At 31.5% G+C, this 27,611-nt stretch overlaps 1 long non-coding RNA gene across 1 annotated transcript in view; it reads left to right on the top strand.

The window, feature by feature from the left end:
- Window positions 1–27,611, top strand: part of LOC111632655 — a 61,447-nt gene that overhangs the window by 20,303 nt on the left and 13,533 nt on the right. The window lies entirely within an intron of this gene.

Raw genomic sequence — 27,611 nt, forward strand, 5'->3', positions numbered from 1 at the left:
TCCTGGCTTCTGCATGCGTTCTATAAACTGTGAAAGGCTAGAAACCTGGGATATAACTTTGCTAAAACTAAGTAAAATTTATTACATTAATTGGTAGAGAAACTCTTGGATAATTATTTTTTGGAAAATTAAAAAACTCTATTCTTTAAATTTTCAGAGTGTAAACTAAATTTAGAAAATAGATCCGTCCATAATCGTTATTATGTTAATGCATTGCGCCTAATATACAGCTGTTAATAATGCATGGTGTCAAATGCAAAATCTACTGCTGAACTTTTCATTTGCTGATGTCTGAGCTTGGCTTAGACTAAGTTTTGTTTTTTTCATTATATATTTATCTATTAAATTTTATAATTCATTTCAATATTACCAAACTAAGGAACCTCAAATTATTTATTATCGGCGATTTTGATATACTGTAGATCTACTTAAACAATTAAACAAGAATTTTATTTCGGGAGATCAACGTACAAGAATACTAACGGAAGTGAGAGGACTATCCAGATATACTAGAAATAAAATTAGAAAAGACGAGGAATACTACAACGACAGACAATTCTCTAATATACGGTATGTAAAATTGTATTTTTGGGTCCCTTAAATTTTTGGGGGAATGATGATAATAAAATAAATATGATAAAACAACTAATTTATACAGTTGTACTGTACCTCGTATTTGTAAACGGCCGCTACAATATTTTACTAATCAATATAGACTTTCTCTCTTCTACAATACGTCGAGACTTGAGGTTCCCGACGTAAGGGTGAAAACAAAGATGAGTTGGAAATAGAAATATAAGGTGTGGCACGTTTAAAAACTGTACACTAGCTGCTACCATCGCCATCAAAGTACTCAGGCCTAGAATTCATTTTTCGGAATACTATCGAGTACCTGTCACATTCTGTTGAATATCAGTTATGTTAGAANCAGCTAAAAAAGTTTAATAAGTTTCGAACAGATTCATTCTTCTATAGATTAATTTGGAAAATAGCCTAGTTATCTTATTTAATTAAAGGGGCATTTTACGATCAGCAGAAAGAACAGTTTACAATGACGTTAGCTTTAATCTACAAAAGGCAATGAAGATTTTAGAGATATACCACACACACACACACACACACACACACACACACATTCACAACAGAAGAGGGAAAGTTCGACATGATAGTTTAGTTTCCAAAACTTAGGTATTATACAGCTCTCAGGAGAGGAACCGAAGTGAATAATTTTCTATATAGAACCTGCTATTTTACTGTTTACTATCTTTATTACTTTGGACAATATATCGTAAATATTAATGCCCATTAGATATTTGTCAACATTATTTTCTTCATTGCAATTCTCCCTTCTTTAACCGTAGAGATGATGTATAATGAACTGTAAATATTTTGTTGAAATAGCATTTTTTGCCTAGCATATTATGTTACTCTATTATCGAAAATCAATTTTGATTTATCTATAATATGAAAAGTAATCAATACTGACCTCGTTGAAACTATCAGTGTTTTGTTATATAGGTTAGAATGCGCCAAGTTGAGAGATGATTATCGTGTTATTCTATCATTAACTAATAAAATAAGAGAAAGTTTATTCTGCTTGTTGAATTATAAAATAGAGTCGAGACATTCTTGTTAATGTTTTTTTTTTTATTTAAAGAATTACATAAATCTGATACACTGACGAGGTTGTTAGGAGATGAAGATGAAGGCCCGAAGATGGCATTTATCACTCGGTTCTCAATTATTCGCATGGAAAATGTGCGAAAAGGAATTTAAAACGCATAATACCGGAGAGAAAATAAGTAGAATAGGAGAGTTAGAGGGAAAAAAACAGGGATTTAATTAGAATGGAGACTTGAGTGTAGTCGTTCATCAGAGAATAAATATTTCATGGGGCTTTAGGCGAGGTTCTGTTAACCGAAGCTATCCTGCTAGGTAAATAATTAGACTTAATAATAAGATATTTCGGGTCGAAAGTCGCAAGGTTCGCTTTATAAACTCGAATTTCTCGTATTTATTAAATTTTTTTTTCTTATTCGATTTTCATTTATTTGTAGCAGATTCGATCGATAACTTCGGATTAGTTTCCGAATCGTTCTCTATTAAATTTTTGCTAAAACAGTTTTACTCTTACTGAGTTTTGAGGATTTAAAACTTAGTTTAATGGAAGATGAAATGGTTAATTGAATATGTATCACTTCAGAATGAGTATTGTAATTAATGAAAACATTATCCAATTTCTCGGTCAGTTAAAATTCCGCAAACGTGTTACATTTCTATTAGGTATTATTGTCATTTTTAACGCCATAAAAATTCGATTTTTTTTATTTTTTAAACACGCAAATTATATAAAAATAGTTTTAAAAATGTTCTTCTATTAACATTCAAATAAATCCAAAAAAAGTTATAGGCCTAGATATAAATATAGTGATTTTTAACTTGAGAATTTATTTGTATTTTAACTCTTATAGGCCTATTTTTTTAAAAATATAAGCTTCTTTGATCGTCGTAATTTGAATTTTGATGGCGAATTAAATAAATTATTTAAATTAAAATTTTTTTGTTTGATACAAATGTAAATTATTTAAATTTTGATTTTTTCCCCCTCTTAGCAAATTTTTGTTTTAGAAGAACGCTTTAAACAGATTAAAAATAAGGCAAATGCATCCATCCAAGTGCAATAGGCTCATATTAGGAAGCGCCCTTATTTGACAGGGTCGATTATTTGAAACGGCGCTAGATAGAATTGGGAGAAGCTTTGAAATGTCACAAAGGGTGCAAAAAAGAAGGGGACTGCCACGTGACCTGTTCTTCCCCCGTGCCTTTGTTATAATATTTATAGCATCCTGTGGGAGCTATCCCCAACTTTTGTTCTCCGATACAAAGCTGATCCTAACCCTGCGTAAACAAGCTGCTTTCACTCATGGAGATCGAACATTAATTCTTAATTTACTTTCAACATTGAATTTAGACCATTCAAAATTTATATATAAAAAAAATATCAGAAATTGCTTAAAATTTCATGAATCATTTTTTTTCTTTTTTTCGACCAAATGTTAAATTAGGATATAGCGTGGTTTTTTCTCTTTTATTATTTTATAATTTATAAATATAAAATATATATATATATATTTCATATTTTACAGATTTTTATATTAATTTAAAATTTTATTGAATTTTTAATATTAATAACTAAAATATAGAAAATATATCTGTAAATCGGTCGTGTGTAGGTTGTAACGTCGCATGTTTACAACGACTTTTTAATGGCATTTTTAAAATATAATAAATCAAATTACAATTAGGATATCTTTCAATTATTAAATTACGCATTGTATACGTTGGAAATACTTAAATTCGTGTAACAAAGTACAAAAGAAAGAATAGTAATTAGCTCAGTTTACAATGTATATTGCATTCAAAGCCCGTTAAGAATGTTAACCCTCGGGATCATTACCATTGAAAAACTCTACAGACACTAATTTTGGATCTAAATTATTGGTTAATAACAAACTCGATAGGCCGTAAAAAGTTTAAGAAAAAATAATAATATTTCGAAGCGAACAATGGCGAAATACAAAAACAATAGATATATACCATTTTAATAAGAAGAAAAGGGAAATCGTTTAGTAAAATTTACATAATCACTTACCTACAGAAAGATTGTTAGAAAGGTGCGACGGGAGAAACAAGAATCAGAAAAAGAGTATAGTCAGTTTTCTAGCAGTAGTTTTGAGATTTACCGCTGAAAATATTGTGCGCATTATTAACAGAGACACATTCCGCAATGGAAAGCGCACGCTAATGGGAGGGAGCAGAGTAAGGTTACAATAAAACCATTATTCACACTTGGACCCTAATTAGAGAGGCAAATAATAACTCTTCTTTCTCCGGGTCGATCGTTTAAGTGGAAAAACATCAACGTCTTCAACCAATCATTCTCCTTTCGCAGAAACGTTCGCCATAGACCTACATCAACAATATTCGAGCATATCTTTAATGAACCTATATTACTAATGGGATTAACCCATGCTAAGGTTTAAATTTAATTAAATCTAAGCTCTATGTACTTTAATTAACCCATCTTATACCGAATTTTACTTATTTTCGGCATACTTTTAGTCGCTTTTAACTCCCGAGTTTCAATTAAAAGCCGTCTGATACTGCTCTCTCCTCTCTCCTCTCTCTCTCTCTTACTCCTATGTTTTCTTATCGGAAGGCGAGGGGCCTCCGAAACTTTAAGAATAATTAATTTTAATCACGTTATCTATTAAAATATTTGCTGTAAAGTATACTTAATTTAGTTTATTGGCATTAGTTTGTTCTTGGAAAGAATGAATTGTAGAGTCGGTATGGAATAAGTTAGTTGATATTTAGCACGTGGTTTGTGTAACTTACACTATGACTTACAATTAGTGCTTCAAATATGGTTTAAACTTAATATTTTACAAGATTTATCGTTTTATACATAATTAACTTACCAATTATTTTATTGAAGCAAAGATACATAACTTAGATCGGAACAAACTACGATATCACATCGCATATGAAACGATATATAGTTTATCATTTGCATGTTTTATATACAACAAACTAGAAGAATAACCAGAACCTGTTATGAGCGACTAGTTTATTGGTAGGTAATAAAATTTCAGAATTGTATAGCACGTATACTATTGAGTTTGATCGGTTTTACACTTGTTATTTTTGCATGAGCGTGTATGATATTGCCCGTTTGCATACATCCCATTCTGTGTCAAGTTTCTAGAGGTGAAGACTGGTGTTTGCAGTTCCACTTTAGCATCATCTCGAGTACTGCGACAACACTCAGCGAGGTGTCAACCAGACCTTCCTTGTCTCTGATGTCACTTAGGATAAATCACGTGATAACCACTCTATCAATAGCAAAAATTTTTAAGTTACTAAGACAGTTTAATTATGAGTTAAACTCTGTTAATGTATCCAAATTTAGCAGAATTTTCGCTTAAACTTGCATACAATTTGCAGCGAATTTTATAGAAGTCATTTCCACATTAGTTGGTTCGATTACTGTAAATTTTATACTTAAAGAAATTATTAGTTTAGTTTCAATCAAATTGAGCAACAAGAACAATAAGTGCAGCTGTATAAATTAATTATAAACGTAAAAAAAAGTAGAAAATATTGAAAATTGTTTTAAAATCAACTCTCGAAGGCAAAATTTATTGCATATTTACTTTTGGTTATCAAAATGGTCTGAATTATCGTATTCAAATACTACGATAGAAAATGTAAGAAATCTGTATATATTTTAATAGTTGTATTTAGTTTTACAGAAATTTTATTATTGCATATTTACTTTTAAATAATTGATTAAAATTTTCTGTATTTTAGGATCCTAATATTAAGAAATATGTTGCTGTCTACGCTCTTTTATCTGGTGTAGGCATTTTACTTTCTCTTATAACGAACTTGGCAGCACAGTTGACCTCCATACGAGCTGTGAAAGTTCTTTTTTCTCAAATGTTAAACAATATCATACATTGTCCTATGAGGTGTGTATATATAAATGATAAAAAAAATCAAATTTAAGTTTTAGTTCTTAGACTTCACTNTATGTTTTCTATCAGATAATTGTTTAAAAGTAGAAAACAATTTGATATGGAATAAAATTTTTAATTTTACAGCATTAATTGTAATTACAGAATTTCCTCCATATTTTAGTTACTCTTCCATTTTAGTTTGAGTACGCCAGCTGTTGAATTTAGTTAGTGAATGATACAAGGCCTCTTATTACTTACAAATTCAAACATTTAAAAAATAGAACAATTGCGGATTAAAATGCAAAGGTTTTAATAATTTTATATTTATTAGAAAAGATAAATTATATGCATAATATGAACTTTGATACCTGAAAAAGTTGTTTTTAAACTTTATTATAAACGTGTTTACAGTTGTTTCTTTTAGAAATTAAGTTGAGATCGAAAAGGAAAGACTCAGTGAATGACTTTAATGCGATTGTCATCTTTCAGAACTTTCAAAAAACAAACTTCAAGTGTCAAATCTTACGAAAGTTTTCTGTTCCAAGTTGATTTTTTTATTCGATTATATTTTATTTGTACGAACTGAGAAGTTGGTTGGGTACCTTTAGGCAGACTGAGTGTTGGTTTTCCAAATTTGATTTGTCACGACAGCGCCAAGTATGTTGTAATTGAATAGTTGCTATATAAGTTGCTGAAGAAACCTATGTTGACCTCAAGGCCAAGATGGTTCGCACGTATTCTTCAACAATTTCCTTTATCACTTGACATTCGGGAAGTTCTTATGAATTTATTGTAAGTAAAATTAATCTACGCCAATTATTGTGACCTTTAGCAATTTAAGTTTGACTTAACTTATGCTTCTTGCTTATAGGCATGATCAAACTTTGTTCTGATGGCCTGGTATAAGAGAAGATCTAATTTACTATTTATGATAACATAAATTGTTCTCAGCGGACGTAGTTTTGTATCATCGGCAATTTTAAGCAAGATAAATCTGCTTATGTCGTTAGATATTTTATTCCTTTATTTGAAATAAACTTATTTAGATGGTCGAGAAAATTATTAATTTATAGCCTTAATTCTTTCTTCATAATTACAATTAGAAGATTTGTCAAATTAGTCTTGCAAAGTGGAGTCATTAGGAACTGTTCCTGTAAACACGCGTAGAAGTTCATAAATGGCTTTGAAATGAACGCCCCTTATATACAAACGAGTTCGGTAGAAGGATCTTTGTTTCTAGACTTGGACGTAGGTGGTGTTCTATGACTTCCATTTACTGGGATTACGTCGACTGAATGTAGATCCCATTCGGATGTCTTTGAGGCAATGGAGACGCCCCGATGGCGAATGAAGCATGTAAGAGGATGTAGAAGAGAAGCCGGGAAGCTGCAAATTCCAGAAGGCGTGATGCTACTTTGCTTACTGTGTGGGTTGACGCAATTGCTAGCCATGTACGACTGGTAAGATCCCCGTCTAGTTGATATTCTGTCAGTAAAGTAAACATCATTTGAAGTATGTAGTAGTTTTTGAATGTGCCGTTGATGACTTGTGAAAGATCATCGGGCAAATGTTGACTTGATTTTCAGAATCTTGCAAAAAAAAAAATCATATAACTTATACATTTATCGAAAGTGATAGAGAGAAATGACCAAGAAAAAGTGACTCTAACACTCGCAAAAATTTTCTTTCGGTTAACCATTAACCAGATTATTACAGAAAAAAACTTTATGCTTTTTAAGAAATTGAAATTCGACGTATTAAGCATTTAAAATTTCTAGTTCTTTCTCGGAGTCGTAGCTTTGATCGACGTTGTCCATTTTTCTAACCAGAAGTAGTCTAAGAACATTCTTGCATCTGTTGGCGGCATAGCAACGCCAGCAGGTGAGCTGCGCGTTTCCTGGGCCAGCTGTAGTCTACTCCGACGCACAGATACGTGCTTCGATTTAATGTCCATCTCTGCAGCATCAAATTAGTGAAGGAAGGCAGCTCAGTTCTTATTGGAATTCTCAGCGTGTACCGGGCATCCTCTGAGGTCGCTGTATCTCATTACCGCAGTCCTGGCATTCTGGCAGTGAATGTAGTCAGAGCTACTGGTCTATTAGAAACTGTCTGACATCGCTCTGTTGTGTCCAACATCGACGTTCACTATGTGCAGGTATTTACAGAAATGGTCGTTTCCCACCTAATCTGCCTATCCGAACGCACCGTCCACCCGAATAACCAGCCGGATTAGAGGAGAAAAGCATTCATAAATCCATTCCGAAATGCATTCAAACTCATCCTATGTTATCTTAAAACCGTCTGGTTCTGCATTCTGGTTTCTAAATTTTGCTCTTTAATGCGGTCTCTAATGATTTAGACACGACCAAACCTGAGCAAAATTTAAATAACAGAAATTAGTTTAGGCTATATTGTTATTACACAGGCAATTCTCGTTTAGATATGCAGAATGGCTTCATATTTATTCGACTATAATTTAAAAAAAAAAAGAAAAGAAAAACAAAAATTCACGTTTAGTTTTACTCCAAGCTTTCTGGTATTATGATGTTACAAAGGATAACAGATGGCAAAGATATTTCATGAGGTTGGACGGTCTATAAGAACTATCTATACTCAAGAGACAAATATACTGGGATCCCCGAAGCCAGAAATTTAGGAGATGAAAGCAGTAAAGATATTCGGTAAGACCTGCGTATCTCCTACTTGTCCCCTTTATCTGGGGCCTCGAGGGGCCCGTACAGCCCCCGGGCTACTATCCATCTGCCCAGAGCCCCACTGGGGAGTTTTACAGAGTAATGATTCCGTTTTAAACAAGTCCTGGCTGAATATATGCCGCCACCAAGCCGTATTTGTTTTGTAGTAAAGCAACGTACTCCAATCGACGATACACGTTCCTTCCTAAGAATATTTACTTAAATAAATAGAAAGGAGGAAGAGGGTTTTTGTTTCCAATTTGAATAAAGTCTAACTGAAATGAATCACTTGCTGAAAACCAAAACTGAAAAGATATTATTTTATTCTTCTACTTTTTTTTATTTCGTTTTTCTTGACAAATCGCAAATATAATCAATCATTCTCTGAATTTTTAGTTCTTAAAGGGAGTTAAAAAAAATATCCCTCCCTCTGTACTTTTTTTTCTACCCTTACTTTTAATCTTGTCTTTGTGTCACCGAGATTCATTGAAACAATGAAAAATTAGATAGAATTTCCTGTAATGTTCTTTTGGATTTTTCTTTATAGCACAACTTATTAATAAAAAATAATAACAAAAATAAATGGAAGTCTTTCTAACAGCTTCCTTTTACAGTTTAGAATTTCTTCAAATTTTTATGTAATCGAATAAATACAAAAATTAAAATATCGTTTTATACGTTTTTGATTTATTATAAACCATTATTTAAAGGCCTTTGTAAACTTTATCTGAATACTTAAAATCAAAAAATAAAGTAATAATATTGAATTTTTTAAATATTTTCAAATGGTTTCGTGTTTCGGAACTTTGCTGCATTTATCTTTAACTAAACTCCATTCGACTATTTTTCCTTCTTTTTTTAAATATCGAAGAATTAAAAACTAATAAATTATTTTTGTTTCATACGTGAAATTATAATAAAAATATTTAATAAATTTATTATTATTTTCTTTTTATANNNTAATCAATTCTACTTTAATAATTAATATATTTAAATTAAATTTCAATGTTTTAAATAAAACTATAAAAATAATACAAAATTAAAATAGAAAACTTAAAACGTTTTATATTTTTTATAATTTATAAGTCATTTTAGACAATTTAATTATATGATATTATATTTTACGATAATAATGATAATATATAATATATTTTAAACAATTTAATAACTGTACAGGAGAAGCAGATTTGTATCTATCTCTTCTATACTGTTCTATATTTCCTTCCTTTAATAAGAGACAAATATTACCTATGTAATTATAAGAAATTAAAACTTTTAAACCTTCATATTTTTATTTTTTTGCAAATTTGTAATGAATTTCTAAAAAATGTACAAATTACAAAGATATTCTCATTATATTCTAATTAAATATTATAAAAGATTTCACATTTTTTTCACTATTCTTTGTATTAATAGGGCATGTAATATATTTCATAATATTTTCTTAAATGTTACAAAAGAAAGAATAGACCAAAATTAGTATTATTGTTTCTTGAAACTGTTTAATTTAATTTTATAGAAACATTAGTCAAACCAAAATATAATCATATTGAAGTATAATAAATTCACTTGACGATTTTATTGCTCAAATATAATAAATTTCTATCTATTGCTTTATAACAGTCAATCGCTAATCAATATTTTCTTATTTGTTTTTCTATCGTAGCCTACATATATGTAAGAATTGATAAATTTATTAGAAAAAATATTTACAAGCTTACTAATAAACTTATTAACACTTCAACTTTATAGAGTAATGAATTGAATTAATAATTTACTTGAGTTCTAGAAATCTTTTACAATTCTCCTAATAAAATGAATGTTATTTTTATTACGTTTTTAAGAAATAAGGAACAAGTTATGTGGATATTACTCAAGCAAGGAATAGAATATTTTACTGTATAATTCTAAACTAAGCGACTAACATTAGCGAGTTCTAGTACTAAGCAAAGAGCTTGTTTGATGACAGCTTTAGTACGACTTTTTAGTGCTAAGAAATAAAAATAAAATATGATTTTTTGACCTGATTATCTTTCTTATATGTTATTTAAATGAAGACATTTTTAGTAAGTCAAAGTCGGGGCTACTTGTTCATATTTATAGAAAGAAAGAAGAGCGGGAGTTTTGAGTTTAGAATGGAAGAATTGGAATGTGCTACTTTTAATTAGTCCACTTTAGTCGGTTGTCATAGCAACTGGGAGTTACGTTATTTGATTGGACACCTAATGAAATCACCAAGATTGATTTAAGCACTCCCTTGCGGTATACAAAAGGAAGTTGGTGGTTCCTTACTATCCGCTAAACACTCGCTGTAAATCTCAGACTTCTCAACACTATATTTTCCTCGCTTAGATCAAATGAAACGTTTAACATAAAAGATTTTAGTAATAAAATACACATATATTAAGTGAAGTTATTCAGTTAAAGAAATTTTTATTAAGATATTTATCTGAAGTAGGCCTATTTCATATCATTTGAAATAGTACATTTTCTCAAACCCAACCTTAAATTACTCGGTAAACTTCTTCCATTCTGTAATAGGGAAAAAAACCGCTGTTTTTTTCATGATGAATTGACGACTGGAACGTTAAAAGAATGTTTTACTGCCATTTTTAGAAGAATTGGTGTGGAAGACATTCGTCTCTCTCTCTCTCTCTCTCTCTCTCTTTCTTTCTTTCTCTCCCTCTATACGATGCAGTTAAATTATTTGTGAATCTGAAAGATAAAACAGAATCGAAGTATGACTTGTACTTGAGGTAATTTTATATTTCGTCGCGATAAAATAAGAAGATTTCGCCTCATTTAGATTGCTATCAACAGTAAACTTAGTAATATGCTTTAACATTCAGATTGTATCGTTCAGATTTTTATGATAAGGTGAGAGATCTAATTGCATCCATTTTGTGTAATCTAAGTTGTTAGTTGAATGGATGAAAGCCATTTCACTTCTTCCTTGATTTTTGCCTGTCAATAATACTTTCCCTCTTTTCAAGCACAAATCTTTACAATTTCGATAGAGAAATTTTGATATTTTTCTGTGGTTTTCCTGTAGAATTACGCTAAAGATGAAGTTAATAATTGTGTTCATTTTGTAACTTTGTTATTGAAAAAAATGTGTAAAATTTATAATACTAATTCATTTTAATATTTTCAGTGTTTGAACTCGATTATTCTTTTTTAATAATGTTGATTTTTCTCATTGAAATCGTAACGTTAGCTTGGTAAATATAGATATCATTCATTAACTTACAAAGTTTATTTGTAGATATTTTGCGAGTGTAGAAATCGTTCTCGTACGTTGTAGACTTTAATAAAGATAATTCACTCCGCTTACTTTAGATTTCAATATATTTAGCAAGAGATCAGATTCATTCTTGTTAAAGAATCGATACAAATTGAAAACATTTCTATGAAACGTTATAAATATTCAAATTTACAAGGTTTATTAAGTCTTCTCGATTGTCAGATTTTAAGCCAAAATGTAAATATTTTAACCATATAAGAAGGAAAGATAGAATCAACAAATAAGTTTTGAAAGAGAAATAGTTCTATGAACTTTGAAAGAACCGGCGCTACAAATTGATTGAGGAAAGTTCATTTTTAAAGTCTAACCGAACCGTATGGTAATCGGGGGTGAGATGAGTAGAAAATAAGAGTTTCCCATCATCGTGACTAACGTGACGACCGAGAGAAAAACGCGGTAGCAAAACCCGCACCTGGTGCACGAAGTACCGCAATCGTGAGTTACATGTGGTACAAGTATCTTCCACCCCCGTCTTGAACGGTTGGCGATTGGCTCGTGACTAGACCACTCCTTCCAATCGTCAGAATTAATTTTTGCCCTTTGTCACTGGTCAACAATTGTTTGACCTCCGGATCTTCTACTCTTTTGTACTTTTCCTGACCATTACCTGTTCATCTTCTATAATGAAAAGATGCTAAAACGCATCAGTTATTTTGCATATTTAAACGGATCGATATTAAAACGATGCATAATTTCAACTCTTGTACGATTCTTTAGTAGAAGTGTCAAAGTGGTTTTTAACTCTATCAGTAATAAAATAAGGAAATTTATCCTATATTTTATTAGAAACTTATCGTTTTATATATTATGTCGTAAAAATAAGCTTTCCACAATTTTTACGATGCAAAATATGCAAATCGGAATCGACACCTCAATTGATTTCTGCTGTTTGTCATCGGTCAACTGTTTGACCTCCGGTTCTTTCCTCTTTTGCATCTTACCTAACCGTTATCTGTCTTCTGCTAGAAGAAAGACATTACTTTCCTTAGAAATTTTAACATAGATCGATATCGAAATATTCCATAATTCTAACTGATGTTACTAGTGACTTTTCAGTAACAAATTTCGCTTTTCATCGTTAATAAGTAAAAAAAGTGCTCCTGATTTTTATTAAAAACTTATCGTTTGTGTACTTTATGTCGTAGCAATAAAGTTTTGTGCAATTTTTATACGATGAAGAACATGTGGACCTGAATCGACACCTCTATCGATTTTCAAGAAAGGTTTTGTGTAATTCCATCAGCGTAACTTTGTCTTGTCACAAAACATGTCAGTCGTCTCGGTTATTAACACTTTCGTTCTTGCAGCTTTCTGTTTGAGGTTAGTTTTTAGCCGACATCTGTGTCAACAATTTAATTTGGATAAACTCTTAATGTTTACCCAGAAGATCCATAGCAGTAAAGGCATGCTTGCCGGGTAGGCAACTTCCAGGGGATTTGAAGACTGCCACGACCTGACCAAACTAGGCGTGCTGTTTCTATGGTTACCAAGGTAGGATATTTCACCAGAAACTACTACGTAAATAAGTTGGCACAATTGCACCACCTGTCCTAGTAGAAGCGCTAGGAGGCTACAGGTAACTCTCATAATGATCATGATCACAGATACTAATATAGATACAACAGTTTATTATTGAACTGCTGGTTGTGATAGGAAAGACCCTTCATTTCTACTTGACTTGTACAAGTGGGAGTGAATGTGCCCCGCGGTATTATCCCATTCTATTGCATCTGGATGAATAAGCACAATGGTTTGAAGAATCTAACCAATACCTCAAACTCAGTTAAATGGCAACAATCCATCAAATCAGGGAGAGGAGCAGCTTATATTTTTGAGAAAAAGCTAAAATTTAAGATAAACTATTATCCAGATATATTAGGGATTGTTTTGAAATCAGTCTATAAAAGTCTGGATGTCTGCACAGTCGTGCGAAACAGGAAATGTTTCTCTTGATGTATGCAAATATGTAAATGAACTCACGCAAAACTGTCTATCCTCTTTTCACTAGCAAAAATTAACGCCAGAAATTTTGAGATAAATAAATAAATACATATATCTTTATTAGTTCGAATAATATGTAGTTTGTTCTACGTATAATCAATATATTTTGAGAGTTTAATTCGAAGAGAACGATGTAATTTTCGGATTGAGTTTGATTTCTTCTTTAGAAAAGCAACTCAGATGGTCTTTGCTCTATTGACATCTTGTCTCTATTAGACGTTAGGCCCATCTGATTATTCTATTCTTCTATCTTGCCATGAAAAGAGTCTGACAATGGACTATTACGGAGCCTAGCCACCGAGATTAGCCCTTGTAAATACACACGGCTGATTACACGCTGCTACGCCTCATAAATCTTGGCTTGCAGAGTGTACGGTGGCTCTTCCTCCCTCACATTTCGACTTGGTCAAAATAGATGGTTAATGCCGGTTTTCTTACCAACACACGAGAATCAATGAACCCGCCGCAACGCTTATATTTTACATTGTAATGTTAAAACGATTATAAGTAAATTCACTCGGCTTCCATTATCGATGTTAACTTGAGCTTAAGATTTTCCAACCATCAGCTGCTTAAAGAAAATTAATCGTTGCGGATAGAGTGCCGTACATTTTCCCAATCAGAGAATTTTTAGTATTAAAAAAAAGATGTCGAAACAATGTAATTACATTGGGCTAAACGGCTGGAGAACTTAAAAGTTAAAAACTAGTTCGCATTAGCTGGGTAATAATGTCGACCAAAATCTAGGTATTAACGGCGATTTTACCTGGGGTAAGAAAAAGGATTACCTTGGCTGACGTGAGCCAGACCTATTACTGCTGAAACTAGCCTAATTAAATGAACCGATATGTAGAAATGACTGATGCCAAAGGCTAGTAATAACGCCGCAGTTTCTGTGTCTACGTCATTTGTTTCTTTTTCTCCCCAACGCTGCCAAAGATATTATGATCTCATCGGCACATTAGCTAAAACACCTCTTTTTTAAGGTTATGGCATATAGAACCTGTAAGAAAAAAATGAGATTAAATGGCTCTGGGGAACCTTCTACACGATACCATCCCAAATGACTTTTTAGAATTAATAAGTTTAAAGCTTATCCATGCCACTGTGTATTGATGGAATCCGTAAGAATGAAAAATAAAAAAAAAGTAGTATAAGTAAGCACCTGAATAAGATAACATCTGTTTAGGGACTCGAACGTGCTGCACGCTTTTCGGATTCGCTTAATTATTTCTTCTCAGCACATGGATTTGCTGATTGGCTGGCTGACTTGCATGTAATGTGGGTGACATCGTTCTTACAACACACATTAATCATTGCACGTAAGTTCGGCCTAAGTCTGCACACAATAATAAATAGTGGTGCAAAATGATAAATATTCAGCATTTGCACTCAATTGCCTTCTACTCTATTGTATTTTCTACTTCGAGTGTTTTTCCAGACAGAATCACGACGTTTTCGTTATTGATAAGATTCTCAAAGAAGATCCTTTCAACAAACTCGTCACGTTAGTATTTTTATTAATTTTTATACATTAAACGTTCGTTTTGTGTCTTAAATGTTTGTCTATCTCCATTAGATCATCATCAGTTATTTATCGTGCTTTTTTCGTTTTATCTTCCAACAGAATTGTAGAAACAAAGCAGAATTTTTTTTTCTACAAGAAATTAACAGTTATTTGGAAATCTGGAATTTTACAAATTCTTCAACTGTTTATTTCGAAACTTGAAAAATTCGTTATATCGATACTTGTTGACATTCGCAAGAATTAAATTTATGATATTAGTAAATTTTCTCCTAATACATTGCGTTATAATGGATCGTTTTTCATGTTTTTTTCTACCGCAAGAGAACAATTAGTATTGGAAAAAACAGCAATTGATCATAGTAGTGTGAATCAGTTTTATAAAATACCAATCAACGAATCACATGAAGGGCTAATAAACCATCCAGTTTCATTGGTAGATCTATAAAACTGTTGATAACAATCTCCATGACGACGGAGGGGGAATGAAAATAAAACTTCCCACACATAGGCCATTCACCCGTTTATTCTGACAGTTTTTCACCCCCTTCCCCCTTTGTCGGGGGTACAGGGGATGCCAATAGTGTGAGTGGTGCTTTAAATTCAATACTATCCTGCTCCAATAGGCATCAACTGGGTGTCTTTTATTAATGTAGTAATATTCAAGTTGGAGCACGTGCGTGTTGGATATATACCCTGTGATTGGTCAGTCAAGGTGTCAAGTAACCAGGAGATACGAATAATAAGGAGTATGTGGGTTGTACTTTACGCTATACATAATTTAATGATAGTATGCAGCTTTAGTTGGAATTATTTTCCGCACTTTGCCTATGTAACTTGTTTAACCAATTGTTTATATACAATACAAATATATACAAAACATGCAAAAACTATAAATTTGTCATATTTTTCAACACAGACATTCTGTCTTCGGAATTTTGAACCCGGAATGACGTTTCGTGTTTCCTACGTGTTATTTGTGTAATAGCACAGAGGAATGTAGGAAAACTGATCCTTAACGTAATCGAACACTTAAAGTACATTAATAGCGTTCGAAAATTATCGAATTAATTCGGGAACGAGTCGAATCGCCTCTCGATTACTTCAGACAAACAGAAACCTATTCGAGACAGTGAAACACCTGCAGTCAAACTACGGTATTTGTACCCGGGCTACGGAGGCAGGGAGTGGTCAACTGGGTGGGACCTTAACTACACCCTGCTCACAAATACCATACACTAGCCGCTCAGGGCGTCCCTGAATATCGCCGATATTGTCTCTGATACTGATACTTGTATAAGCCGGAGGGGGAGGTGCACTCCGGGATGTGGATAATGTCTTCCAAACTCAGATATTCAGCAGAAGCAGTGTCACCCAGATAAAATCCTCGGCAATAAACACGTCAAGAAAGGCATTTTCTAACTGGCTTCTGTAATAGGAAAGCGACAAAGACTATCTTTTCCAGCTGGTATATCTATGAAATCTCAAACAGAAACGTAGCCAAACAGTGTCTTTTGTTCTATCCTATGTTAACCCTTTCATTCTTAATGTCGCCCCAAGGTGACAGCAATACTCCGTCTTTTGTTTCACCGAGGGAGTTTTTTCTGTCGTCTCTCGCCTGATTAGCCTGTCGGCGAACTTTCCCGCATAGCTGTTATTAAAGTAATTATGCAAATTGTCTCTCGGGTCGCCATACTTCTCGACCCAACTGCTTCACTATCTTTTGCTTCAACTTACCTCGACTCGATCGGCCTCTTTGCACAAACTTCTATCAAAAAGTTAAATGGCTCCCTCTCACCAATTTCTTAAAGGAATTCGTTCGTTATTCAACTATAAAATAAAGAAATGTTTTAATACTGAAACAAAAGTTTGAAAATTTTAATCATTAGAACAATCAGGCTGGCGGCTTTGCATTTTTATCGTTTGTTGAAATTCTTCCACTTTTCTATTATCGAGTCAGGCCACTTTCCTCTTAACTTAAACATTCGTATTTTGATTATGAAACTGTCGTCGACTTTGAGTGAAAGGATGAATATTTCGAAATCATTTCCAACTAAACTGTGTGCTATTCTATAAACGAAAAAATTAGAAAATATCAAAACACTTTTGATAAAATTACAAACTATCAAAAGTTTATAGAACCCTTACGCTTTTTCAATCTAAAACTTTCCTTTGTATACCAATAGAATTTTGTTTCAAGTGAGAACGACTTTAATTTCATTTCCTTTCTTTTCTTAGTTTTTTTAATCATTTTCAATTATTTCTAATCTAGAAACTTTTAATATTATTAACATATAATATTTTTTATATAAACTTAACATGGCAATTTTCTCAGTTTTAAAAGCGATCATTTAAAACATACGAATGCAATTCTAACAGTTAAATATAAAAGAAAAATATTATAAACTCGCACTTATACATTTCCAGTGAATTAATCATAATTATAAATATGAAAGGTTTAATAAACATATATTTAATAATAAGCATATTAGAGAATAAAATATGAAGTCTTCCCGAAGCGTAGAAAAATAGCTTGATTCTTAAAAACTAGCCTATAGAATGCGGTTTTATATTAGCTACATTCGGAGTTTACCAGACTGCAAGAGCGCATTTTCAACCAATACAAATTTTTGTCACAGGTACCCGCAGGACCCGCTCTTATCTCGACAAAATCATCCAACGTCTCTCTGTACGAGGCCTACTCTATTGAGAAATCCAGCAAGGCAGGTTAGGTTGTTAGGTTACTGTCAGAATCTACCGCCCAGCTCTTTCACTGGTGTTCACTTGTTACAAAACCTGCAACACCCTCGACCCGAAAGGCAATAAAAAAAGAAAGACGAAAATTACAAGACTCAAAAACCTTAAACAGTCCATCCAATAAGTAGAAAACTGCCACGTTTCCTGACACCATCGAGTTGTTAGTTGAAATTTCTGAGTTTTGGTGTCCAAAACTTGTTTGGTCCAGCAGGTAGTCCTCTTGTTTTTCGTATTAGGACATTGACCGAAGGGTTTTTTTAGATTTTTTTAACTTCTAGTCTACAGTTTCTAAGAGTTTCTAATATTAATTTTTTATTATTTAATCCGATAGAAGGGCACAAATTTTTTTACTGTTTATTTAACTGAAAATAAGAAAAAATGAAGGATACGCTACTTTAGAAGATGGTTTATTTATGTAAAAGTAGAACATTATAATAGGAAAAGCGAAATGCTCTAAGTCCAATATTTTAGTCAAAACTTCACTTGGGTCATAAATCGTTCGTTCCAACTAAACCAAGTCCAAAAAAAGAGCGAAAAAGAAACATTTTTATCTTGACGTCATAAGTCGGAATGTCATACATCTGACGTCATTAAAGATAGCCGTTTTTTATACTTTACTCTAAAGCTAATTTCTAACAAAGGAGTAATTTTTAAATGGCAATCTCTAAGCTTTTAATTTTAAATTAACATCCATTTCTTTATAAGAAAATTTTAATTAGTTTGAAATTAAAATTTTGTACAAATTTCTGTAGTGGAAGGAAAGTTTCATGTTTATTATCAAACTTTAATAGATGTAAAACGATCGTTTATTATCTTATACACTTCCAATAAAATTAATAATTACAAAATATTCTAAGATTTGATATCATAATTTTGAGCTCTTTAATTAGTTTAAATATTAAAAGAGCAATTATATATTTACGAATATAATCAGATAAAATTATAAATAAATTGGTAAATATATACGTTTACTATGGTAATTACTGGAGAGCATTAATTTGTACTTATTCTTATCTAAGATGAGTTTGTGTAGATTATGAAATAATAAAGTTAGATCTGCAGAAAAGCTAAATATCTGCAAATGATGGACAGCTCGGGTCTTAAAGTTGATGCGGTTGTAATGAATTCCGAGATTACAATCTTCCACGATTTTGACCTCTTTTGCCAACTAGATTCACGAATCTTTTTTACTTTAATAAGAAACAAATGTACGGAATTTTATATTATAAAGAAAGGTTACGAGTTAGAAAAAGTAGAGTTTTTCGCCAGTCCTTATATTCTGACACATCATCATGTTTTCCCTTATCCTTGGTAACTTTATCTCCGGCTATCTGAACACTGTTCTCACGCAGTAATTTGTCTGTATTACAGGTCCTGAAACCTTAACCCTCTACTTATCTTGTTATAGAGGGGCAACTTACTCAGCTGTGATTATAAAAGTGTAAAAAGCGCGCTCTTATTTTTATTTTTAGAAATAGCCACTTTGCTAATATCATTTTGTCACAACATCGAAATCTTTACCGACTTTCTATATTACTTTTTATACTAATCCTACCAGCGAATGAACTAACGTTGTTCAAGTTAACTATAAAACTAGATCGTCTATCTTTATTCCGTTCTAAATTCTAGATATATTTGCACCATAAAAGTAAATTTTAGCCATTAAACTAACTTAGTTGTATAATTAACTACTGGCGATGCTATTATTATAGAAAGTCTATACTTTTGCTTTAAACTTATTGTTTAAATGGCTTAAAATGTCACCGAGATTGTAAGATATAGTATCTTTATGGAGCTTTCCGAAACCATGAGTTATAAATGATAAATTAGGCGCGTAGAGAAGAGAAAAATATAAAATAAATAATAACTGATACGTTACTTTTTAATCTATTTTTAATATTAAACTTTATTTTATTCTCTTTAACTAATAATCAGAAATTTTAGAAGAAATTGCGGTTTAGAATAGACTGATATATTCAATAGATTAATTTAAAAGGTAAAGAAAATTTAATATAAAGATTTCTGATGTATTTTACTGTTATTATAAAAGTAATTTCTTCTTGTACCTGTTCGATACGTTAACAATGATTTATTTATTATATTTTATTATAAAATTAAAATTATAATCATAGATTTCACGATACTATATCTATAGTTTTGTATCGTGAAATCTAGAAAGTTACTACAGAAGTATATGGTTACAATAGATAATTTAGCTTCATAAAGCAGGAAAAAATTTAGTTTAATACTAAGTAATATTCCTGTTATCATTAAAGTTGCATTTATTTTAAACTTTGTATTAGTATCTAAAGCTTATTTAGATGTGTTTTTTGCGGTTGTCCAATGGGTTAAGTTTATAAATTTGATATAAATGTATTTATAATTATAAAATAGTAAAAAATTCAGAATTTTCAGATATAAATTGCTGATTATTAATAATTTAAATAAGCCCGAAGCAATATTGTCGTCGAATAACTATTCTATAATTTATTTATAATATAAGATTATGGAGTAATAATTATAAGATAAATATCAAAGCAGAAAATTTCTATTAAGTTTTTTTTAAGCTTAAATTTTTTTAGGACAATCAAATTTTTATTACAAAGTTGTAATTAAAGATTAAAGATTTTCTCCTGTTAATCATGCATCTATGAGGACTGAATATTAACGAAGATTCTCTATAGAATCGTCTTAATTCGTTCGCTTAAGTTGCTTTACTATTGAATAAGCTGATTAATTGGCAAACTCAAATTAACTTCTACTTAACCGCAATTAAGTACACAAAGAAATTCGTTTCATTATTTAATAAGATGTATTTTGCTTCATTTAAAACATTTTTATATACCTTATATATGTAATATATATTTAAAAAAAGTTGGTACACGAGTTAATTTTAGAAGGCTTCTTTATTCTCTGAGTAATTACAAAACTTACAAAAAAAAAAAAAAAAACATTAAGCTATTCTGTTTCCTTCTTTAAAACATTCTGATCTAACACATAGAATAAAGGCCTAAAGGGTTAATTTAACAATTTTTTTAATTGGATATATTAATAACAAAGACAATTTAATTTGCTGCAAACTATTACAACTTGCTTTTTTCTTCTTTCTGTTGATGTCTAAAGTTAACGAAAAGTTTCCTAGTTTTTATTCTTTATAACAAGAAAAAATCAATAAGACAGTTATATAAACAACAAAATTCTGATTTTTCTGTTTAGGCCTTTTACTTTAATTTATAATTTTTTCCCTCTTTTATTATTTCTAATGTTTAAATTCGAAATTTTAAGGCCCAATCAACTTAACTCTTAATGGGATCCAAAATTCTTAGAGCAAAATTTTTATAGGCTACTTGTTTTAAATGTCTTGTAACATTTTCAGATTTATATAAAATTTACTTTAAAACATTACAATTATATGCTTTTTTATAAATTTAATAATTAATAATCAGTAGTAATATATTAACGTGAATAATATATATATATATATATATAGAGAGAGAGAGCCTACTTTCAATCTTTCCTTGCCGACATGAAGATTTAATTCGAAATTCAAATTTAATTAATTTTAATAAAATTCAAGTATAAATATTATTATTTTTAAATATCATATTTCGCGGTTTTATCAGCAAAATTTCTAGAATTATTTTAAAGGAAAGAAATTAAATGTTGCTATATAAAAGAGACAGAATAAAGGGAATTGTAAGAAACATTTACGTAAAATTTTTAGGCCTCTTTCCCTTTTAGATTCTCAAAATATAGGTCCTAAATGTCAAGTTTTGACGACGGATAAAAATCGAAAGATATAGTGTACAAGATTGTCGAATAAAGTATCTGTAAATTTGGCAGTTATCGATTCGAACTAAAAATTGCAAACCTGGAGAAAAATCTGACTTCATCTGGATTCCTTTCTAAAAGTTTACATGAATAACATATTTACATATGCTAAGCAGGATGGCTTTTATGAAACAAACGGAGAACCACAAAAATATCTATGGATAAGTTTGTAGTTGCCGATAGCACGAGTTCGGTTCTTTAACGGGGTCTCTTTTTAATGTGCAACATTCGTTTTGTGCTTTTGTCTTGGAGAATTGAATTCTTTCTCTTGGCAATATTTTTCGCCTAATTGCATTAAGAAGCATTTTGTGTCTTCGAACGTTGAACACTTAATTGGTTTACCCTACTGATTAAGCATGACTGTAATTTTCAATTTTTGAGCATTTTATCGCATCAAATTTCGAAATTTTATACCCGAAAAGACGTAATTTCTTTTTAAACTATTCGTTAATGATAGGTTAACATATTTCGATCAGAAACACAAGATAGATTTTATAATTTCTTGAAATTTTATATCAAATTGCTAAGAAATTTTGTTTCTCCTACAATCTTTAAGTGTTCAGTCACTTTTAATTAACCTATTATTCGAATAGATTCCTTTGTATGCTCAAAGTATCTTGAATATGTTTAGTAAAAGACTTATAAAAATGTATAATACGTTCCGTAGATTTACTCCCCTTACTAAAGAATACTTACTTTTATAAAAAAAAGGAATATTTTTAATATTATTTTATAATTACTATCAATTAAATCAATCTATAAATAATGTCGTAATGAGCTTTTACTCTAAATTTCTTTCATTCTTTAAAAGTTAAAATACTCTTTTGAATGAAGACCTATCGACTATATTTTTTCTTCTAAGTTTAAATGGATAATAAACGTCTTGGCTTTTTTTTTATAATTTTTAAAAAGCTGTTTATTATTCATGATTACTGGAGTCATTAACACATACTAATACGGAGTAAACAAGGTGATTGTCTATAAAGGTACATAACTAAACGATGCGATGTTCACATCAACTAGCCATTATAACCACAATTTCAATGGAGATAACTCTTCTTTGTAATTTTTATCATTTCACAAGTTATCACGAAAGCTTGAATAACTTTATTAATTAAGCATGCCTAAATTTAAATATAAATTCTTCTGCGGGAAGTTGAAGTTAACTGCTAATAATTGAAAATAAATGCAGAAAAACTTCATTTTTAAAGGCACATTTTCACTTTTAAAATAAAAAAAAAATCTCTTGTTTACAAATATATATTCTAATTTTCTGTTACACGGTTTAGAATTTATCCGGCACAATTTTTATCAGATCCGCAATTAACATTAGTTGTAGACTCTTGCTCCACTTTGTCTCTCATAAAACTAACCACTTAATGCAAAATCCTGAAAAGAAAAAATTTACAATTAAATAATGCAATACTTAGGCCTTTATCATTAAAACTGAACAGTTAAATCGCTTAAATTTGCTAAAATAATTTACAACTTAATTTGCTAACTCTCCAGAGGACACGCAGATTAATAGGATGACTTAGGTAAACGTTTATTAAAAGAAGTTTATGAAATTTGAAATAAAAATCTTTTCGTCGTGTTTAGAAACAAAGAAAAATTAATTATTTTATTTATACAATTATTACAATTTATAATTAATCGGATTTCGAGGCAGTTATTTAATATAGATCGTTACTTTTAACGGCTGCACATCTGGAAAATGTCGATGTTCACTTCGAGAGGAAATAGTCGAGATCATCATTAATTTTATTAAAATTTCCTAATTAATCTAATATTGAACCAGATTAAAGTCTTTCCTGTGCTGATTATCAGTATCAAATTAAATTATAAGTAGATTAATATTATCTTTTCACGTTATAAAGATGTTTTATCCTTATCTCAATTGCATTTTATTTCTGCTTGGTTTGTATTTGATGTTTGTTTTCGTCTTTGATTATCTCACCAAACTTTACACATAACTAATTTTTCTTTCATCAGTAGACCTACTACAACCTAGCTAATAGCTTGATTCATTAAAATCTTCTTAAGGTAGGCGAGCGAGTGGTAGAGAGAATGGAAAGGCAACAAGACGCCCAATTTGATGGAGTAGAAGATAGGAAACGGAGCAATAACCATTCAATAAAATTTTTAATTAAACTTTATAAACTTGTAATGTATCAAGTAAATAATTAATCAATTATTTACTTAATTATTGATAAAAGTTTTTCTTATTTTAGCGTTAAACTTGAGATTTTTTAAAGAGAGTGTGGCACAGTGTTTCAGTCCATCTTACGTAGTGGCTCTTAATTAGTGATTTCTTATCGAGACAACAAGGACATGGAATATATACGAATTAGGGGTGGTCCTCTCGTGTTGTACGAGAATAAGGGCGGGGTTTCCGGTCTCCTTCCAAAGACTAGAAGTGTAGGAGGGGGGAGGAGTGCAGTTTCGCCTTCTGAAAAGGTGGAGTGGGCCAAAGAACAAATTCCAACTTTTCTAGGTTGGAGATATATATACATTTTACGAGAACGGGAGGCGGTGAAAAATATTTAAATACTTATAAATTTTCTATTATATACACGACAATTTTTTTCCATTTTTTTTTCTTTTTCCTGTGTGTATCTATACGTGTGTATTTAAAAAAAAAAGGAAGAAATGGCATTCTTGACTGGGAGGCACAGAATAACGCTGTCAGTGTTGAACATGTAAAAACCTCGGCGGTAATTAATTTTAAGTGAGTGTTTATACAAACTTCGCATTTACATTGTATCTGCTCGGGCTATCTGTGAACTCTTTGACCGTTCGAAACTGGGACGTCACGTTTTGTGGCTGTCACGTGACAGGCGGTCACGTTTTTGATTGGTCACTAGTCTGTGCTCGTGACCGAGTAATTTTATACTGAAACTAAACAGAGACCTGACCCTAAGCCAAAATCCCAATTATAGTAAAAGATGCGCCATTTTCAAGTAAAGAAATAACTGTATTACGTGATGATCCATATATAACTTGATATATATTATATGGAATAAGAGATCGATTAGTCGCACCTTTAAATTATATATCTTAAATTTTTTTTTTATCTTACACGAACTTTTTAGATCGTCCACTTATGGATTTAGTCATATCTCATCTGCAATTTGATCAGTTTGCAATTTTAGACGTGTCACACCTGTGGTTCTCTCATTGCAGATGATTTTTAACAGATATTTTCAGAAAAGTATACGTTAAAGCATACTTAATCTTTTTAAAAATAAATCAATATTATTCGAGGAAGTTCGTTTTCATAAAGGTCTATCAATTCTTGATTATATTAACTGACTTTAACCACTTAAAATATTCCTTCAACAGATTAATATATCAGCATTTATAATGTTTTTTTTTTTTTTCTTTTTTAACTTTCTGACAAATCATCAGGTATTTCCCCATTTTATAGGTTTTTTCCCTCTTGAAAAATAATTATTTTTTAAGTTAATATGATCATTCATCGAAGATTACAATTATATAAAAGTATATTTAACGTCTATAAAAGTTTCAGGTCACATAGTAGTAAATTGCCACCTGCCTAATCTTATCGTATCCTACCCATTTGGGGTTTTAGTTTTCTATCTACCGAACATAAAAACGGCTACAACTCTACAAATACTGCAGATTTATAGCGGTAACCTGTTACAGTTTCAAATTTTGGAATATTCCCATATAAAAATATATATTTCAAATATTCAAACGAGTTTGTACTTAAGGATGACAAGATTATTTACGTAACCTATATTTATCATACGTCATTTTCTACTTCATTTCCTTCTTTCTTCTTAAATTTGAAGCACGTAAAATATCGTAGAAGTCTTCAATTACAATGTTAAATATTAAATTTTTAGAAATTACAAGAGTATATTTTTTTTCTAAGTTTTTCGTGTGGTAGAATTCAGACGCACGTGTCGCGCTGTCTCCGTCACGTGATGACCCCAGAACCAGTTCTGGAAGACCAGCTGTCAGAGAAAAAGGTGAGGCCTCGTGATGAATGGGTCAGGACAGCCTTGTGTCAAGATGTGTGTCTTATCTTACCTTGGGTGAGGGTTTCAACCGGGTGTGCCGGATTATATTCCGAAAACTAAAAAACACTTCGGGAAAGAGCCAAACATCAAGGATATAGAATTGATTCTGCGGTGATTGGTTATCTTTACAATCATTATTACACCACTCCAAATTACAGTTTAAACCGTCGAAAAATATATTTCATGCAAATTAATACGCGAATCGTGTATTTAAATAATATTTTTACACTATCATCGAATAGGATTTGTATAAGAGGATTAAAATAATCAACCAAAAACGTGTTATAGATTCAATTGAATTCTCTTTGACGCTAACATTAGTGGACTTTATGCTTCAACTACACGGTGGTGGGTCTTCGATACCGAAGAGGGTAAACCTCTTAAGTTGCTCTTACGCCTACATCGGGCAAATTCCTCATTCCCTGTCGTGTTAGCCAAATGAGTCTTCACCGCACATCGTGGAAGAATATTGAATTACATGACTGACTACCTTGCAATTGCTAACTAGATTGTTACTATTGGAGACGTAGATAAGTGGAGTTTCCTCATTTATACTCTTCAAAATATCAAAGATATTATGATATAATTTTAAAAAATTGATTTACAATTGTTTTACGATAAAAAATGAAGTTAAAAATTCAGAATTAAAAATAAATTATTTTAACATATTTTCCTCAATATATCGTAAACCTAGATGCTTAACTAATATCCCTCACTTAAATAATTTTATTGAATGAAACAATGATAAGGAACACTTGTAAAAAGTTTTATGACCCAACAGGAAGATAAAGATGAATTCTGTAGTATAATTTTAAGTTTGAACAGTTATATCAACATTTTAAATACGCAATCAAACGGAGATGGAAGAACTTAATGTAGATATACACAGAATTCGAGAGTACTTATACAACTCAAACCGACAACTGATTGTCAGCCTGGAGACAGGTAGAAGGGTACTAAGTCGAGAAAGCAAGCTCGAGGTGACCTTAAGTCATCCGTACAATGAACCTTTCCAAACTGTGTTAAACTTGTCTGTTGTATGCCCGCTACTTCTCAAAGAGGTGACGACAGTACCATTAATGAAAAAACTCCCTTGAAGATTATTGAAAACTGAGTGTAAAATATGAGATTTAACAAGATGCGTGGCTTCAAATCGTAACTGTGATTCGGTTCGCAATGAGACTATTTCTACGGAAGGGAAAGTAAATTTGGTTGCTTACAGCCAATCAGAGGTATGCCGGAAGGCCGCTGTACGAGCTTAACGAAATAGCCACGTATGTGCACGTGAGAACGGCAAGGTCCCTTTGTTCCGTTCCCCACCGACTATACCCTGGAGGCAAGTCTCAGGTGTGGCTAGAGTCGAGCCGACTTCTCCCCTCTCCCCACTGATAGGGAGGGTGAAGTCATACTGAGGGGACAAGCTCCTAGGAATGTTGGTCTCTGCTAGATCTAAAGTTCTCTTAATCCTTTTTCTTGTGTTACCGGCATGATACAAAGAATAGACTCTCCCGTTTACGTTCTATACACAATTTTAACTCTGAACGAGGAAAAAAAATGATAATAAAATAACGTTGGTATAATAGAAAATCTTTTTGTTTCTTTCCAAAGTTTCAGTAAATAAGAGAATTATAATTAGAAAATGAAAAATTTTCAATTTTACTTTGTCGTATTTCGATCTTGAAGATCTACGCCATTTTGGAAAGACCCAAGGCAACGTTTACCGAAGTAGTCTGCCAGAGCAGGTAATGATAACGTACATTGAATCTGTTGCGAAGATCCGACATTGTCATTACGGGCTTGGTAATGGTCAGGTGGAAACGACTGCAAACAACAGGTTACCTTGTGCAGGTAAGTCGTTCGCACCTACCCTCAACCCACCCTCCTCCTCCTCCTTTGTCCGACAGAGGGGTGTAATTGTCGACTGGCTTGTTA

The sequence above is a fragment of the Centruroides sculpturatus genome, unplaced genomic scaffold (genome assembly GCF_000671375.1).
Source record: "Centruroides sculpturatus isolate CEXI.00-Female unplaced genomic scaffold, Cexi_2.0 scaffold798, whole genome shotgun sequence".
NCBI lineage: Eukaryota > Metazoa > Arthropoda > Arachnida > Scorpiones > Buthidae > Centruroides > Centruroides sculpturatus.